General features: G+C 42.8%; 1 long non-coding RNA gene across 1 annotated transcript; it reads left to right on the top strand.

The window, feature by feature from the left end:
• The first annotated feature begins 1,024 nt into the window (after positions 1-1,024).
• On the top strand, positions 1,025-18,489 carry LOC118496525. The gene is made up of 3 exons (XR_004899093.1): positions 1,025-1,422; positions 17,049-17,060; positions 18,475-18,489. It is a non-coding gene; the product is annotated as an uncharacterized LOC118496525 (long non-coding RNA).
• Positions 18,490-18,813: the final 324 nt, after the last annotated feature.

The following is an 18,813-nucleotide window of genomic DNA, read 5'->3' as shown; positions in this document are numbered from 1 at the left end:
CTGGCTCCTGGGGAGGATAGTCAATCATACTTAGGTGGTACCTCATACTCAAACTTCCTGTTTCGATGGCGAAACACACAAAATGGCCAACGAAAAGTTTTTCTTTTAATAACTTTTCATCTTTATCGTCTTAAGATGGCACACACCAAATTTGAAGTCGATCGGATGAAATCTCTAGGAGGAGTTTGTTAAAGTACAACATGTGGAAATGGCCAAAATCGCACTAATTTCGAACTTTCAATTCACAATGGCGGACTTCATGTTGGGTTTAGGGTATGGCTCCAATGAGCTTTTTGTACGTTTTGACATGCTACATATGTGTACCAAGTGTTGTTAGTCTAGGTTAAACGTACTGCAGGGGCTCAATTTTTTCAAGTTTTTAGGGGGCGCTAGTGAGCCATTTTTGTGCTCCTATTCCCGAAAATTAAAATCCGTAAATTTTCACCAGACTTGATGCGACCGCCAATTTTGGTGAGTTTTTGAGTATGTTAAGCCCCTCAAAAAGGCAATTCATTTGCCAGATAAAGAATAATAATTCCTTCAGTTTCAATAGCCTTCGCCGCTGTCGGTGCTCGGGCCCTAATAAAGCTGCAAGCAGCGTTGGACGGGCCCTCGATCCTCTGTGCGCATCGGGGCTACTGGCGGACACTGCTCCTTGCGACCGTGCATTTACGCGGCACTCAGACACTGCAAATCTTCACCAATGAAAAGGGAACTCCCTGCTGAGTTCAATGATATCTCACACAAGACTCTACGTCGTACAGTTCATTACCTGTGAAAGGGGGCGTGGTTTAAAATTGTTGATGAGTTTTTGTGTATGTTAAGCCCCTCAAAAAGGCGATTCATTTGCGGGATAAAGAATAATAATTCCTTCAGTTTCAATAGGGCCTTCGCCGCCGTCGGCACTCGGGCCCTAATTACCTATCTGAAAAATTACTCAAGTAAAAGTAATAAGTAGTTCATTTAAAATGTACCTTAAGTAAAAGTTACTTAGTAACTTAGTACTTAGTTACTTACAAAAAACTGTAAAACGGGGCGGGGGGATCTCTCCTATGTAGTGAAAATAGGACAAGGGGTCATAAATCCAAAACTATTTTGTTTTTAATTAAAGAAAAATCTATACAAATGTATAAACATCTATACAAATGTATACACATGTAATAACAGCATAACACATGTCACACATGACATGATGGCAAAGTGCGTCATGCTACAATCTTCTCCAAAAAAACTGAGCTCTCCCTTTACCATTCACACTGCTGATACATTTGATGTGACTGTAAATTCAAAGGCTCGTTTACATTCAAACCGGTGACAATTTCGGTGGGGCACAGCCTATTTGTTCAACCGAGACTAATGTTCACAGCCCAGACTAGCAGCTAGCTTCTACACACCTAAGTAGCCCGTATGAGCTAATTAGATGTATGTGTTGTTTGTTGTGTTCTTTCTCCTCTGCTCTTCTCCCTGTACACAAACAGTTGCACCTCCAGTCACCAGTCTGTCAAGCTTCTGAAGTTTGCAGACGACACCTCCCTCATCGGACTCATCTCTGATGGAGACGAGTCCGCCTTCAGGTGGGAGGCTGACCACCTGGTAACCTGGTGCAACCAAAACTTCAGGAAGAACCCAGCCCCACCTGCTCCCATCACCCTCTGTGGCTCCACAATTGACACTGTGGAGTCATTCCGCTTCCTGGGAACTATCATCTCTCAAGACCTCAAGTGGGAGCTGAACATCAGCTCCCTCGTCAAGAAAGCACAACAGAGGATGTACTCCCTGCGGCAGCTGAAGAAATTCAACCTGCCAAAGACAATGATGGTGCACTTCTACACAGCCATCATTGAGTCCATCCTCACATCCTCCATCACCATCTGGTATGCTTCTGCCACTGCCAAGGACAGGGGCAGACTGCAGCGTGTCATTCAGTCTGCAGAAAAGGCGATTGGCTGCAATCTGCTGCCGCTCCAGGACCTATACGCCACCAGGACTCTGAAGCGTGCTGTAAAGATTGTGGCTGACCCCTCCCACCCCGGCCACAAACTCTTTGAGCCACTCCCCTCTGGCAGGAGTGGCTCAAAGGACCACTCAAGCCGGCCAGCTCCCTGCCACCCTTGCTCTTGCCAAGAGACATTTTTTGTTTTGAATAAACTTTTTGTTCACTAACTTGTGAACTAACTGTTTCCACTTTCTGCTTTGGGGTCCAAACACCACTAGTTTGCAACAGAATTATCTGGCCACGAAGATGGACACCGCAGAGACGAAAAGAATCATTCAAGCCATTTCCACTCACGGAGCTCGTGAAGGGCAGCACGAGGCGCCTCTGCAGGAGATCATGGATTCACTCCTCAGCCTGTCCTCCAATGTATCTCAGCTCGGTGGCCGCTTGGATCAGGTATCCACTCTTCTGCACCCGGAGGTGGCGCCCGATTCCGTTCCTGCTTGAGTCCCAGCAGCTCCACCTCCCAGCCCCGCCAACCCTTTATTACCACTCCTGTCTGGTATACAAGTAACATAGGGTCGTAGGCAGCTCCTCCACCAATTCTTACTTGTTTTCGATCAGCAGCCATTAAATTCTCCACTGATAAAGCTAAAATAGCATTAATTATGAGTCTGTTAACTGAAAGAACGTCCACTTGGGCTATAGCCATGGCTAACAATAATTCGCAGATTTGTTACTTCTTTCCACAGTTTGAGGCTGAAATGCTGAAAGTTTTTGACAATCCACTTAGGGGTAAGGAGGCCAGTAATTGACTCCTTTTCTTAAGTCAGGGTTCAGATTCTGTAGCTTGATTTTCCATTGATTTCCACATTCTCGCGGCTGGGACGAAAGGGCTCTTCAGGGAGTTTTTATTGGGGTCTTAATGAGGAATTGAACGATGAGTTAGCTGCTCGCAATGAGCGAAGTCTCTTGAGGATTCAATCGCCCTAGCTATTCGTTTAGATATGCGTCTCCGTGAGAGGCGCAGGGAAAGGGTAGGCAGGCAGAGACCCCCTCCTTCTCTTCCCCCTTCCAGGACGCCTTGTCAGACGGGGCAGTCGCCAACTTCATCCCCCCATCCGGACGCATCACCCTCTGCTTCCTCGGCTGCCAACGAGAAGAAGTCCATGCAGCTGGCCAAAATGAGATTATCTCCAGTTGAATGAGAGTGGCGTTTCCGGGAGAGGCTGTGCGGTCAGGCGGGGCATATCCGTGTGAGCTGCCCTGCTCGGCCAAAAGAGCAGGCTCACCAGTCAGGAGGGGGACGCTGGTGAGCCAAACAGCTGTCCACCATTCCCTCTCTAAACTCATTGAGTTACAAGGTACTGTTTCCTGGTCTGAAGTTTCTCATCCCATTCAAGTTTTGGTTGATTCTGGGGCTGATGACAATTTCATTGACGCTGAGTTCGTTTCACAGACGAGTATTTCCTCTGAGCCCCTAACTTAACCTAAAGATGTTTTTGCTCTAGATGGGAGACTTCTGGCCCATGTTACCCACCAGACCGCCCCAGTTTCCCTAGCTCTCTCTGGTAATCATTGAGGAGTCTTTATCCCTCTACCTTATTACGTCTACTACGTCACCGTTAGTTTTAGGTCTCCCCTGGCTCAAGCTCCACAATCCCCAAATAGACTGGTCCTCATCACCAACTGGAGTATATATTGTCATTCTCACTGTCTCCATTCAGCCATACCAGCCTCTGTTAGTGCCAGTCCATCTCCCCCTAAACCTATTGACCTTACGTTTGTCCCTCCTGAGTACCACGACCTCAGGGAGGTGTTTAGTAAGGATCGTGCCCTTTCTTTACAACCTCACTGCCCTTACGATTGTATGATAGACTTGCTCCCGGGCGCCCCCCCTGCCAACCAGTAAAATGTACAGTCCGTTTGGTGCTGCGTAGACTGCTCAAAAGCAGACTATATGCGAAAGCCGAGAAATGTGAGTTTCATGTTTCCTCTGTTCAGTTTCTGGGTTTTGTGGTGGAAGAGTGGCAACTCAAGGCCAACCCTGCCAAGATTGAGCTAGTGGTTGAATGGCCCACGCTGGGGACGAGAAAACAGCTCCAAAAGTGTCTGGGATTTGCAATTTTTTTTAGTTTATTTGTGACTATAGTCGTGTAGCTGCTCCTCTCTCTAAGTTAACTTCAGTAAAGGTTCCTTATGTGTGGTACCCAGCAGACAATGTTCTGTTTTGTAAGCTAAAGTGTTTGTTTACCTCTGCCCCTGTTCTAACTCACCCTGACCCTACAGCTCCATTTGTGGTTGAGGTCGATACCTCGGACTCTGGCGTGGGAGCAGTCCTCTCCCAGCGTTCCACCTCTGGTTCCACGGAACCTTAAACCTGATGCCCTGTCTCGTCAGTTCACCTCTCCAGTTGAAGAGACATCAGAGGAAACCATCCTGCCATCCTCCTGTTTTATTGGAGCAGCCAGATGGGAGGTTGAGAGGGTGGTCCAGGAGGCACAGGAGGAACAACAGACTCCTGATGGCTGTCCACCGGACAGGCTGTTTGTTCTCCCGTCGGCCAGATCTTCAGTGCTTCAGTGGAGGCATGACTCTAAGGTTGCCTGCCATCCCGGCATTCAACAGATTCTGTCCCTCCTCCAACAACACTTCTGGTGGCCCTTCATTGCCTCTGACACAAAGGAGTATGTCTCTGCCTGCTCTGTCTGCACCCGCAGTAAGGCCTCTCATTGTCCTCCGCTGGCTTGCTGTGCCCTCTTCCTGTCCCTCATCGACCGTTTTGTACAGGCCTGCCTCCTTCAGAAGGTAATACTGTGCCTAAGTTACCTTCTGCTCTGGAGACTGCCACGCTACTCACCCAGCATGTGTTTAGATTACACGGCATCCCCATCGTGTCTGACAGAGGGCCACAGTTCACCTCAGAAGTTTGTAGGATTTTCTGCCAGACGTTGGGGGCATCCGCCAGTCTGTTATCGGGTTACCACCCCCAGACCAATGGCCAGACGGAGCGGGCAAACCAGGACATGATGGTAGCCCTTCGCTGTGTCTCATCTCCATTAGCGTTTTTTGGCACGAGCGAAGCGGGCAAAGGCCCGGGGCGGCATTTTTTCACGACACACGACACAAAAAAAATAAAAATAATCCTCTGCGCCACGAAGCCAAATGTCTTCAAAGGAATGAAACGTTGATAATAAAGAACAGTGATTTAATAGTGATAAAGGGATGGTGCACTCCCAGGCCGGTGGGCAGTTGTATCTGTGCTAACGGCTCCTATAGTGGTCTTTGCTCCAGTCTGGCACCAGACATCCTGTGATGCCATCCAGCTCTGTGGCTCAGCGCACTATTTAGGATTCACAAGGAGGAGCGACGCACGCGGCCGCCGGCGCATGCACTGGATGTGTGTGTGTGTGTGTGTGTGTGTGTGTGTCCTACCAAAGCAGAGAATTAGCTCCACACATAGTTCATTATAGGCTAAGTCTTAAATATATTTGGAATATCCATTGAAATATTCACATTTTACATGAAAAAAGTTTCTCTCAGATGTGTCCAGTTTGGGATGTCGCATAGCATTACTGTATGTGCTGGGGTACATTTTCACATAATTTATAAAGTGGACACCTGAGTATTACCCCCATATTGATATAAATACACCCAAAACATGCTTTTAGGGATATTGTAGTCAAATATAGTGATTGTGATGTCATAATGCAGCAACAAAGTAATCTGTATTTTCTGTCTTTAAAAAACTACTAATCGATTAAAGGTTAAGGCTGGTGATAGTCTGTATTTTTTAATCAATAAATCCCATTAAAGACCCAAACCACAGCCTGATAAATCTTCTTCCTCCAAAAACACATCAATGAGCAACATCTAGTTAAAAACACATCAATGAGCAGCATGTTGTTAGGATGTGATTAGCTAGTAGTACACAGGTCATACTGTACATACTACAGGTAGCTACAGTACATGTAAATACGTAAGTCAAGGTGCATTCATTTACTACAAATTGTTTTAAGACTGACTTGAAAAATTTTAAATTGATTCTTTAACCCCCAGGCCGCCAACACACATCCTATACGCATGTTAAAGATTGACGTTCTCAGTAGAAATAAATGGGTTTATGAATGTTGGAAAGTATTAAGAAACAGCTTTGGTCTTTTCATGACAACAAATGTTATAATAAAATATAACTGTTTGTGCAGAAATTTTGTCTGTGTGTTTTTTTTCCAAAGGGTGTAATTCAATGTAGAACTGCCACTGCTCATCTCGCCAACCTGCATCCTGGTCCACCTACCTCCCTTGGGTTGAATATGCCCATAACTCCCTCTTCTGCTCGGCTACAGGTTTGTCTCCATTCATGGCCTCAATTGGTTTCCAACCCCCTCTCTTCCCCAATCAGGAGACAGAGGTGGCAGTTTCCTCGGTCCAGGGGCATCTTCGGCGCGCCCGCCGAGTTTGGCAGGAGGCTCCACTTACCCATGCTCAGCACGCAATCAGAGAATCGCAGACTGCCGTTGTGCTCCAGCTCCTGACTATCAGCCGGGCCAGAAGGTTTGGCTGTCCTCGTCTGACCTCCCCCTCCAAGTGGAGTCCCGTAAGTTGGCACCCAGGTACATTGGTCCGTTTGAAATCAAACGCGTTCTCAAACCCAGTGTAGTTAGGCTCAAGTTGCTGCCCTCTCTGAATGCTGTCTTTTCTCTCTTCAGAGCAAGGGTGTAGGTTTGTATTTGGGCAGTATTTACTTACTGCCAGACATGAAGGGGGTGAGAGCTGCTGAGTGTGCTCCAGTTATTTTGATTTGTAAAAAGTTTGGACTGCTGTGTGGCGTCTTTCCTCTGACCAGTAGCTATGTGTCTTCTGTCTCCGTTGAAGTAGAGATGAGCAGCACGGCTTCTGTGGTCAGTGTAGCAGCTTCAGTTGACTAAAAAGGATGTGCTCTGCTGCGACAGACGTGTGCTTATGCTCCACGTATTTCTGCTGTAGTTCTGATGAAGAGCAGCCTACAGCGTCTTCTCTGATGTTTGTCTCATACAGAGACCACTGTCAGTCCCATACAGGGCTCTGTGTCTGTCTGATGGTCTGCCATACAGCAGAGCAATAACATTTTTCTCAAAATATTACAACTTTCAAATCTCAGAGAACACATAAGTTATATTTTGAATGTGCAGAAAATTTTAAACATGAGCAGACATCTTGCTGAAACACATCTGAGCTATTACAGTCCAGGGGTTTATAAATTAATTAATGTATCATTGACGGGAACAGGTGCCACATTTAAAGAGGTTACTTCCCCAAACAGTGGACACAAAAGAGGAGGAAAAGTAACTCATGCCTACATGTGTGTTAACTCAGCAGGGATAACGTTAACAGGAAAACCTGATCTACAGGAGAATACATATTTGAAAGCAATACAGAATGCATGGGAGCCCAACTGCATTCCATTCCATTATATTTAGATATTTTAAATTGTCACCTGTTTTTCATTACATAAATAAAGATATTTTCACCATTAATTGATGCAGAAAAGCACAATTTTTTGAAAAAATCACCAGAATGCAGGAAATGAAGTGTTTCATGCTCAAAATGTTCTTTACTTCATCACCCCCCACAAATGTGGACCTACACCCTTTATCAGTTCCTCCAGGAATTCGCAATGTCGCGATCACAACAATCCATCCATCCATCCATCTTCGTCCGCTTATCCGGGGTTGAGTTAGCAGCTCCAGCAGGGGACCCCAAACTTCCCTTTCCCGAGCCACATTAACCAGCTCCAGCTGGGGGATCCCGAGGCGTTCCCAGGCCAGGTTGGAGATATAATCCCTACACCTAGTCCTGGGTCTTCCCCGAGGCCTCCTCCCAGCTGGACAAGCCTTGAACACCTCCCTAGGGAGGCGCCCAAACCACCTCAACTGGCTCCTTTCGACACAAAGGAGCAGAGGCTCTACTCCGAGCTCCTTGCGGATGACTGAGCTTCTCACCCTATCTCTAAGGGAGACACCAGCCACCCTCCTGAGGAAACCCATTTCGGCCGCTTGTACCCTGAATCTCGTTCTTTCGGTCATGACCCAGCCTTCATGACCATAGGTGAGGGTAGGAATGAAAACTGACCGGTAGATCGAGAGCTTTGCCTTCTGGCTCAGCTCTCTTTTCGTCACAACGGTGCAATGAATTGAATGTAATACCGCCCCCGCTGCGCCGATTCCCCGACCAATCTCCCACTCCATTGTCCCCTCACTCGCGAACAAGACCCCAAGGTATTTGAACTCCTTTACTTGGGGTAAGGACTGGGGTAAGGGTAAAGACCCTACCTGGAGTAGGCACTCCGTTTCCTGTTGAGAACCATGGCCTCAGATTTAGAGGTGCTGATCCTCATTCCAGCTGTTTCACACTCGGCTGCGAACCGATCCAGTAAGTGCTGAAGGTCACAGGCCGATGATGCCATGAGGACCACATCATCTGCAAAAAGCAGCGATGAGATCCCCAGCCCACCGAACTGCAGCCCCTCCCCACCCCGACTACGCCTCGATATCCTGTCCATAAATATTACAAACAGGATTGGTGGCAAAGCACAGCGCTGACGGAGGCCAACCCTCACCTGAAACAAGTTCGACTTACTGCCAAGAACCCAGACGCAGCTCTCGCTTTGGTCATACAGAGATTGGATGGCCCTGAGAAAGGACCCCCTCACCCCATACTCCCGCAGCACCTCCCACAGTATCTCCCAGGGCACCCTGTCATAAGCCTTCTCCAGATCCACAAAACACATGTAGACCAGATGGGATCTCTTGCGAGAGTTCCACGACCAGGACAGAATCCGCATTGTTCCTCTTCAACCTGAGGTTCGACTCGGCCGAACCCTCCTTTCCAGCACCTTGGAGTAGACTTTACCAGGGAGGCTGAGAAGTGTGATACCCCTGTAATTGGCACACACCCTCTGGTCCTCCTTTTTGAACAGGGGAACCACAACCCCGGTCTTCCACTCCTTTGGCACTGTCCCACACTTCCACGCAATCTTGAAGAGGCGTGTCATCCAAGACAGCCCCTCAACACCCAGAGCTTTCAGCATTTCTGTACGGATCTCATCCCCGGGGCTTTGCCACTGTGGAGTTGTTTGACTACCTCAGCGACTTCCACCAGGGAACAATTCACGCGCATTCAACCAATCACTGTGAGTTCAGTGCGACTCGCACTTTTGACCAATCATCGCAACTTTACTTCAAATTTTAGAATCAGAATCAGAATCAGAATCAGAAAGGGCTTTATTGCCAAGTACGTTTTTTGCACATACAAGGAATTTGTCATGGTGTTGTTGGTGCATGTCACACATTCTCAAATATAAGAAGGATAAAAAGAATATAAACAATATAAGTATGAACATATACACACAGTATGTATTAATAACGATAAAATAAATGTAAATAAATAATAAAATAAGTTAAACAGTAGTAAAAAGGAACGCTACAGCAGAGTAATATAGTATATAGTAGTATGTGGCGTGTGGTTGAGGTCCTGATAGACTTCAGCCTCCTGCCAGAGGGGAGTGGCTCAAAGAGTTTGTGGCCGGGGTAGGAGGGGTCAGTCACAATCTTTCCAGCACGCTTCAGAGTCCTGGTGGCGTATAGGTCCTGGAGTGGCGGCAGATTGCAGCCAATCGCCTTTTCTGCAGACTGAATGACACGCTGCAGTCTGCCCTTGTCCTTGGCAGTGGCAGCAGCGTACTAGATGGTTATGGAGGATGTGAGGACGGACTCGATGATGGCTGTGTAGAAGTGCACCATCATTGTCTTTGACAGGTTGAATTTCTTCAGCTGCCATCTCGAACATCTCACATTTACCAACAAAACGTACAGAGAAAGACCGTGCAAAACATTTCAGACCGTCCTTCCAACCTGTACACATTTCGCTGTAACGTTTTTTCACTCTAAACTTGCTGAAAGCTGCTGCTGTTTTAATCCTGTCAGCTCTCTGCGGCTGTTCAAATTTGATTAATTCAATAAATTATAATTTTCATTTTATACCAAATTTGCAGCATCCTGAGCCTTTTTGGTAAGGTTACTAGAAAAAATTGCAACTTTTTTTGCAATTTTCACTGTTCTGAAAAAAAGGCTGCGAAATCCTGGAGGGACTGCTTGATTCAGAGGTTCCCACAAGGAAAGTGGAGTGTTTCAGATAAAGTCAACCAGTCCCATCAGATTAGTTAAAGAGTTAAAGAGTATGGTTGAGATGAAACTGTTCATTTATTTAAATCATCCATTTAAGTGCATGTTTAGAAGAGCTATTACACAATGACATCATTCAATTCAATTTCAAATTTCACATTTTTCACAAAATGTTATGACTATAATTTCTGTTCCCTTTAGGGAGAAGAATAAAACAACTCATGTAAACTACACAATTTATTAATTTGAAAATCTGATAAAGAATCAAACTTTTCTAAGCCGTGTTGATCTTCCACCACATATTGATGATCAGTGCTTTCAGAATAATTTTTTTTTCCGACAGGACATGGAATGACATTAGGACAATTAAAGCAATGTCACCTGGTCTGTGTGATTCTTAGGCTTATATCTGATTACTGCAACAATGCTCTAACAAGAGAGTTGTGGTTTGTGTTCATTGAAATTGAATTTGAACTTGAGCATCATTGAACTGTGAAATCACTTCTGAATGCAACAAAATTCTTTTTTTCTGTTATATTTGTATTGTTTACATTTGGCTGCATTTACCTAAGTGTTACCATCCATATCAACATATGATTATGCTAGAATCTATTCATGCGTACAGCTAGACAATGGGAGTTCTACACTCTATATTGAAACAAAATGGGAGAAAGAAGCTAAAATATTTTCAGTAGAGGATTGGCTAAACATTTGAATAACACAGCAGAGCACTTCGAGGTCAGGTCATTGGAGGGAATTGACATGGAAGAATCTGATTACATTTTTTATTACTCCGAAAATAAAACTAATTCAGAAGGGTTTACCAAATTGGGGATGATGTTAGAGGTGATGTGGAACACTTCCACTGCCCAGCTATCCAGCCCTATTGGATTGAAACAGTAGAAAAGATGGGCTTTGAGATTAAGCATGATTTCTTACTCTACTCCAAGGGAGCTTCTTCCCCGGAGTTCTTGTGCTTTCTCGCCTCACAGATTTCCTTGGATTGTGGTGGCACCTGGAGCTTGACGCCTGCACTGCTACTACTATTATTTCTAGTCATAGTTCTATTATCCTTATTGTTACTATAATTGCCACCATGCATCATGCCAACTGCTATGATTATTATGGAATCATATTTCTGTATAAGTGTCTCTGTGTTCCAAATGGTCATGGCAGATGAGACCAAGAGCCTGGGTTTGTCTGAGGTTTCTGTCTGTTTAAATTAAGTTTTTTCTCGCCACTGTCGCACCAAATGCTTGCTCTTAGGGGGAATAGTTGGGTCTTGTAAATTATAGAGTGTGGTTAAGAACCACTCTATCTGTAAAGTGTTCTGAGATAACTCCTGTTATGATATGACACTAAATAAAATCTAATTGAATTTCTGTACGACATATCTTGGGAATATCCCATCCATAATCAATTCTACTGATAAGTATTTGATTAAAACAATGTTGGCCACTAGTAAAAAAAGCTAAAAAAAAAATAGAAAATGACTGAGTAAAGAGCCCCCAATAAAAGGGGAATGAATTGGAGTCGTAAAATAAATACATAATATGGAAAAACTAACTTTCTCCCTGAACCTAAGTATGGACAAATTTAATATTTATTGGAGGAAATTGATAGCTCATTTTAATACAGTGGAGCCCTAACATAACAACATGTAATTAATAATATATGTATACATGTAAGCTTTCCAACATCATGTTCATGTGCCATTCTGTTTCACAAGGCCACATTTCTGATTCCCTGTACAATGATGGTGGAGAAGCCAATTTCTGGTATGGCTGTCAGACTTCTGGCTGGGTGACAAACATAATGTTCTGCTCTTAAAATGAACATTTAAAACACGAGTTGTCTGACTGAACTAAATTAATGCTGATGCTTAACTTGTTACCTACATATTTTTTACTATTATAACTGTAGCTTTATGGGTAATTTCACACAACGTGCACACACACTCACAGACACACACACACACACACACACACACACACACACACACACACACACTGTGGTGTCTGCCTCTTTACCTTTTTTCCTCTTTACACTCAAGTGTAATTCTTCAAACATACAACATACACACGTGTACCGGTGACAGAATAGTTCAGATTACGAGGTTGGTGGTTTGTTTCCTGCACAGGGTGTTTATTTTTTGATTTATTCAAAAAGCAGATTGATTCCAGATCAAATCTCTTTCACAAAGATTGCACAACACTTTGTATTAAGGGTATTAAAAATACATTTCATATCATATTTTTCTTATAAATATTATAGTCCTTTCTTAGTGACTGTCAGTCTGTGTGTCCTGTCCAGAGTCTGACCACCTGTAGGATCAATACCACCAACTCTGCTGTGTGGACAGGACCGAGCACATTTGGTGCATTACGCAAGCTTCCCCTAAATCGAACAATCAAAACCTAACAGTTCTACAGATTTCCTGTTATGGCGGCTTGCTAGAGAGTGTTTTCAGTGCTCTGCCTTAAATCCTGTGTTTTGCTCTTGTAAATGCGCTGGAATGTCAACTGCAGCAGGAATATCAATAAGACATCGCTCAGACACGACGCAATCTAAACTACAGAACGCACAAGCTAACTCGAGAAGCTAAAGGTGGTGCGGATGTTAGCATAACTCCAGCAATGGCTGCGCATAAGTGCAGTAAACCCAAAATGAAGGGAGATAACACATTGAACATTGACACTATTGATACTTTGAGAGCGGACCTTTCCACAAAATTCGACGGTATTCTAACTACAATAGATGGAGTTAGGGAAGAGCTAAGAGAATGCTCAGAATGTGTTACACAGGCTAAATTAAGAATCTCAACTGCTGCCTATTGTACCACCAAATAAAAATAAAGGAAAATGGAAGGGCCTGCCTTGAAAGAATTTGGATAGGAAAAGGGAAAATGGAAATATCATATCATTTTGATATTAATCATCTTTTAAAAGAGAGAAAATATCTCTGCATTCTCCTGGGCGTGTCAACCAGACAAGGACACTTATGGCAGAAGGATGAACCACTCAAGAAACAACATTATTGTTTCAAACCTCTCCTGTTGGCACACCAGACAAAATACTCTTCATTGCCCAATGGGACATCAGGGTTGATGATGATCTGAAGGAGAATAGATTCTTGTATTTCATTCTTTATCATTGTATTTGATCATTTATGCAAACTATCTGTTGTTGTGGTTGTTTATTTTTCTTCATTCTTGCACAGCTGTTTCAATAGTTCATTGTGTTCATTTATATGTTCACATGATAATAATGTGTTGTGTTTCAAAAGTGATATTCCTATATACTTCTTGATGCTTTGTGCTAGTCACAAAAGTACTCAAACGTGCACATGCAATGGTGAAGATTAACACTGATCGTTCACACAGGCCAGGGATAACAGAAGTAAGGCAAGAACTATACTGATTCAAAATGAATAACTTTATCTGGAAACAGTGTGTGAAGTCTTTAAACCCATATTTGTGTCTATCCTGTTCCTCAGCTCTGTAAAATGCTGGAGAGAAAACAAAATAGCAAAACAACTACTTATAAGCTAATTATAGGGTATCCATTACTTATGCTTCACCCCTCAATTGTGGAGGAGGAAGAGGAGGAGGTAGATGTGCAGATGGAGGCACAGGTCAGTGGAGGACTTTCAGGTCCTCCTCGCCTGAGGGCATACTTTAGTCACACTTAGTGTCAATGGCCTATAATAATAATAACAATAATACTGAAGTGGTATTGCATCTGGATTTTATTCATTTAAAAGCACTATATTGTCTTGACATTTCAGGTAATTGTTACGTAAAACATTACTTTTTCGAAATATAATTCATTAAATGATTACTCACATTATTACTCAATTATATACTCACACTGTGCAGCTGCTCTGTTTGTGGGGGCAGACAGAGACAAATATGCATTCTGGGCAATGCTACTACCATAAATTAGATATTTCTATTCTTTTGGCCCATTCTCTTTATGTGTCTGTAGTTTGGAATTGTGAGCAGTAGGTGGAGACATAGGCTAAGGCTTAGCAGCTGAGACACACTTACAGAGACAGCAAAGTAACCATGCAGCCCCAGCTCATCATAGATGTTTAATGATGGAAATCAGGATCATGTATAATGTCTTTTCATTGTATCTTGCCATACTTGTGTATTATAAATACATCTTAACAACACAACTTTTGCTGTTAATAAAAAATAATTATGAGTTATGTCTGCTGTCAGGTCCTGCTATATTTCGCTTTTATAGCGGGCTTTAATCAATTCAATTTTTTTTTTAGTGTCTCTGTGGAGGCACTATAAATGTGGTGAGTAAAAACTTTCTTTCAACAGGCAGAAACCTCAGGCAGACCCTATCTGTTGATGGGCAGCCATCTGCCTCAACCGGATGTGGGGGTGGGGAACTGTTTCTCTTCAACAAAAAACCCTTAGGACATAGTAGGCTTGTGGGAAGGCACACAAACTCTTGAGGTACCCCTACCGGAGGTTCAAACCCCAATTCCAATGAAGTTGGGACATTGTGTTAAATGTAAATAAAAACAGAATACAATGATTTGCAAATCCTTTTCAACCTATAGGTTGAATAGGTTAATATATTCAATTGAATACACTACAAAGACAAGATATTTAATGTTCAAACTGATGAATGTTTTTTTTTTCTTTTTTTTCCCAACAACACCCAGAAACGCCACCGGCTTCTCTGAGCTCATCTGATATGGACTGACGCTAAGTGGAAAAGTGTGCTGTGGTCTGACGAGTCCACATTTCAAATTGTTTTTGGAAATCGTGGACGTCATGTCAGGCCAAAGAGGAAAAGGAACATTCAGATTGTTATCAGCGCAAAGTTCAAAAGCCAGCATCTGTGATGGTATGGGGGTGTGTTAGTGCAGGTACTAGACTGGACTGCCTGCAGTCCAGACCTGTCTTGCATTGAAAATGTGTGGCGCATTATGAATACGACAACGGAGACCCCGGACTGTTGAGAAACTTAAGTCGTACATCAAGCAAGAATGGGAAAGAATTTCACCTACAAAGCTTCAACAATTAGTGTCCTCAGTTCCCAAACACTTATTGAGTGTTGTTAAAAGGAAAGGTGATGTAACACAGTGGTCAACATGCCCCTGTCCCAGCTTTTTTGGAACGTGTTGCAGGCATCAAATTCTAAATGAGTGAATATTTGCAAAAAAACGAAGTTTATCAGTTTGAACATTAAATATCTTGTCTTTGTAGTGTATTCAATTGAATACAGGTTGAAAAGGATTTGCAAATCATTGTATTCTGTTTTTATTTACGTTTTACACAATGTCCCAACTTCATTGGAATTGGGGTTTGTAGAACAAAGCACAATTTATTTTTACATTACATTACATTAGGTCCCCCACATATCAAACGGATTCTTGTATAAAATTATTTTACTGCAAATGTGGTTGAATTGACAGATATTTTGGCACACCCCATGAATTAAAAAAGAGCAAAAAAGCCAGGCCAAATGGTAGATGTTACATTTGATCTCATGTAGTTTCACAATGCAAGCTCTGATTCATCCCAAATGTTGTGTTAAAGTGGGCAGGGGGTTCATCTACATGTCTGAAAAAATAGAATGTGAATATGTTGATGCATTGAGGAAATACAGCACTACAAACACAGAAATACGTAAAGCGGAAATATCAAATATTAGGGTCTATAATAAATTTATTAATTTGCTTTAAGGCAGATTTGACTGGGCTGGTCCCAGAAATACCAACCAAGGCTTTCTGGAAAGCTATGACGGTGCTGAATCCAGCAATAAATGATGCTTTGTTGCTGTGGCACATACAGTCTGTTGTCTACATTCAGATGTATGACGTGTAGCTAAGCACAATGAAATGGGTGTAAATAGAAGTCAGCAGGCAATCTAAAACAACATCTAGAAACTGAAAAAATACTCTTTAATCAGGGAAAAATGTAACAGTTTGGTATCAACTTTAAGGAGTACATAAATGTTCTGGATGCAGAAATATAATTTTAATCATTTGAACAGGCAAAATATGCTTTTAAGTATGAATATATAACTCATACAAACACAAAACATTCCCTTTTTTCTTGCTTTTTCCGGCACTCAGGGAATATGCAGCAACAAAACTCAGTGCACATTAATCCCACTGAAACACTGGCATTTTCTGGAGTCACTGCAGGTCCCATCACTGCAGTACAGGTGTGGGATGTTTCTGAGCTCTTGTGGAGCAGCTGGTTTCTGGAACATTGTGGCCTCAGTGGATCTGTCTACTCCTACTGTCCAGTCTTTTCCAATGGGATTCCAGAGAAGTAGCTTTGCAAGATGGCTATGGCGCCATACTGCTGTCTGATACATTGCTCTCAAAACATGCTGCTTGAGAGCATCTTTGGTCGGGGGGAGTTGTGCCACTGATGCATCAGTTGTAGCTGCCAAAATGTATCTCAACTCATCAAGGCTAGTGCATAGGCTTCCATTCTCTTTTTTCTTTTATCCATACAGATGGAGAGCATACTTTCTTGCCACAGGCAATGCTTCTTCCAAGCAGCCAGATAATCCGAAGACATTTCTTTCAAATCAGCAAGGTGCGTCTTCAGCTTTCCCTTGGGCCATGTCCAGAGTGCATGTAGACAATAGATGATGCTAACACCCCTTTGCTTGCATAGTAGACAAGCAAAACAAGTACATCTGTGTCATCATATTTGATGATAAGACGAGAATGTGACTGTGCAAGGTGTATTGCATGTAACACCAATCTCGTATCAGCCTCCTCCTGGTTACTGTAGGTCTATCAGGCTTTCTACCCCCGACTGGCTTACCATCTTGACGTCTTCACCATTTTCAAAGACTCCTACCAAAATAATTGGTCTTCCCTGAAGAGATTCTCTGTGGTCCTGTGTCCACTATGTAGTTGCTGACAAAGCTACATAGGGCAGCCTTTTTACCACTGCACATCAGATACTGTTTGTGGTTGGTGTTTCTGGGACTAGCCCAGTCAAAGATGCCTTAAAGGAGAATTCCAGTCGATTTCAACACGTCTGTTGTTTGTAAATTTGGAGTGCTGTCAGTAGCGAGAAAAACGAAAACAATCGGTGCTGCCTACACTGTGTTATCCTCCTGCTAGAGTTAGCAGCCAACAGGCTTAAACAGGGCACATTTTAAACTTGTTTTTAGCCTCTAAACATGTTTGAAATGTCATTACAAGTGCCTACCCATGTGTAGTTATTCCTACCGGGGGAACACAGCGAATTTGACTGCAGTAGCTGTGACAGAAATGCATAAAAGTTGTGTTAACCCAGGTAAAAAAGTAGTATACTTTAGTGTATTAGAAATATGAATAAAGTACATGAAGTATAAAACAAGTATGCTTCTACTTGTTGTGCTTTATTTAAAGAGTATTTAATATGTACTTTTTAAAAGTATATTTCAAAATAGATGTAATTAAGTTCAACTTCAGAGTCCAAAAAGTAAGTATACTAATTTAGCAATAATCAAATTATTTTTTAAATGTACTTTTTGAAAGTGTACTTTATTGTTAATGTATTTTAAATTGTATAGAAGTTTATTTTTGTATAGAAGTGTATTAAATTTGACATACTTAGAGTGGCAATTCTGACCATCTCTTTACCTAGGCTACATAAGTTGCTATGAAGCCGCAAGATCTGAAAGTAGGCTATTTTTCCCATTAGAGTTTTACGTAACAACAGCGATATTAGGCTAAGTAGTAAGTTATTTTTTATTTAACACAAACGCACAGGTTTGTGGATAAATAAATGATATTACTAAAAGTATGGTTATGTTAGGGCCGTTGTTTCCATAAATTTCAATTTAATTTCTGAGAAATCACATTTTTTTGTTGTTTCCGTATGTCTAAAAACACCAACTACTAGCTACTAACCACAGTCTATGCTACTAACTGTAGGCCTACTCGTGAGCCACTGTGACAACGCTCCACTGCTTAATGCAATGCACGATGGGAACGTGAAAGCCGTTACTTTGCCGCAATCCGCTTTTGGCTGAGAAGCTGTCACTTTGCCGTCGCCCGCCGGACAGACCAGTTGCTGCTAACACTCGCCAGAGACGGTAAGTAATGGTAAGTAACGGTAAGTAACGGTAAGTAACGTTAAGTAACGATCTCGCCCTCCCGTTGTCCATTGTTTAGCTATCGCTAGCTGCTGAGGAGTCAGACAACTTCATGTTTCCGTGTTTGTGTGTGGATTCAAGGGGATGTTGGTGAGTAGTGGGAAGCTATTTTTTAACTAGGTCGGCACCCTTTTTTCACCTGCTAACGTTAGCTAGCTACAGTTTAAAAACATTTTTCAGTTGGGGTGGGGGGGGGGTGCTGTTTGTGAGGATTCGAAGTTAATCAGTTTGACGTCAATAGACATTAATTTAGCCATCCGTTAGCTAGCTAGCTAAATTACTTTTCTCACTGGAGGGGCTTTTTGTGAGTAACGTTAGTCAAAAACGTTGTTTTAACAAGTTCGGCGGACATCAACGTTAGCCACCTGTTTGCTGGCTTAGCTAATGTCAGCTAAATTGCCTAAACCGTCGTTTTAACCAGTTCATAACCAGTTCAACTGTTTCAGTATTATTCTACTTGGTCGGCCCGCCAAAGTAGAATAATAGCTAACACCCGAGTCCGCAGCTCTACACAGTGAGCTATCAATCACTGATTTATACAGCTATGCCTCCTCTCAAAGGTTCGTTTTTGTTATGTTTT

Source organism: Sander lucioperca, chromosome 12 (assembly GCF_008315115.2).
Source record: "Sander lucioperca isolate FBNREF2018 chromosome 12, SLUC_FBN_1.2, whole genome shotgun sequence".
Taxonomy (NCBI): domain Eukaryota; kingdom Metazoa; phylum Chordata; class Actinopteri; order Perciformes; family Percidae; genus Sander; species Sander lucioperca.
This window is presented reverse-complemented; position numbering and strand designations above follow the sequence as displayed.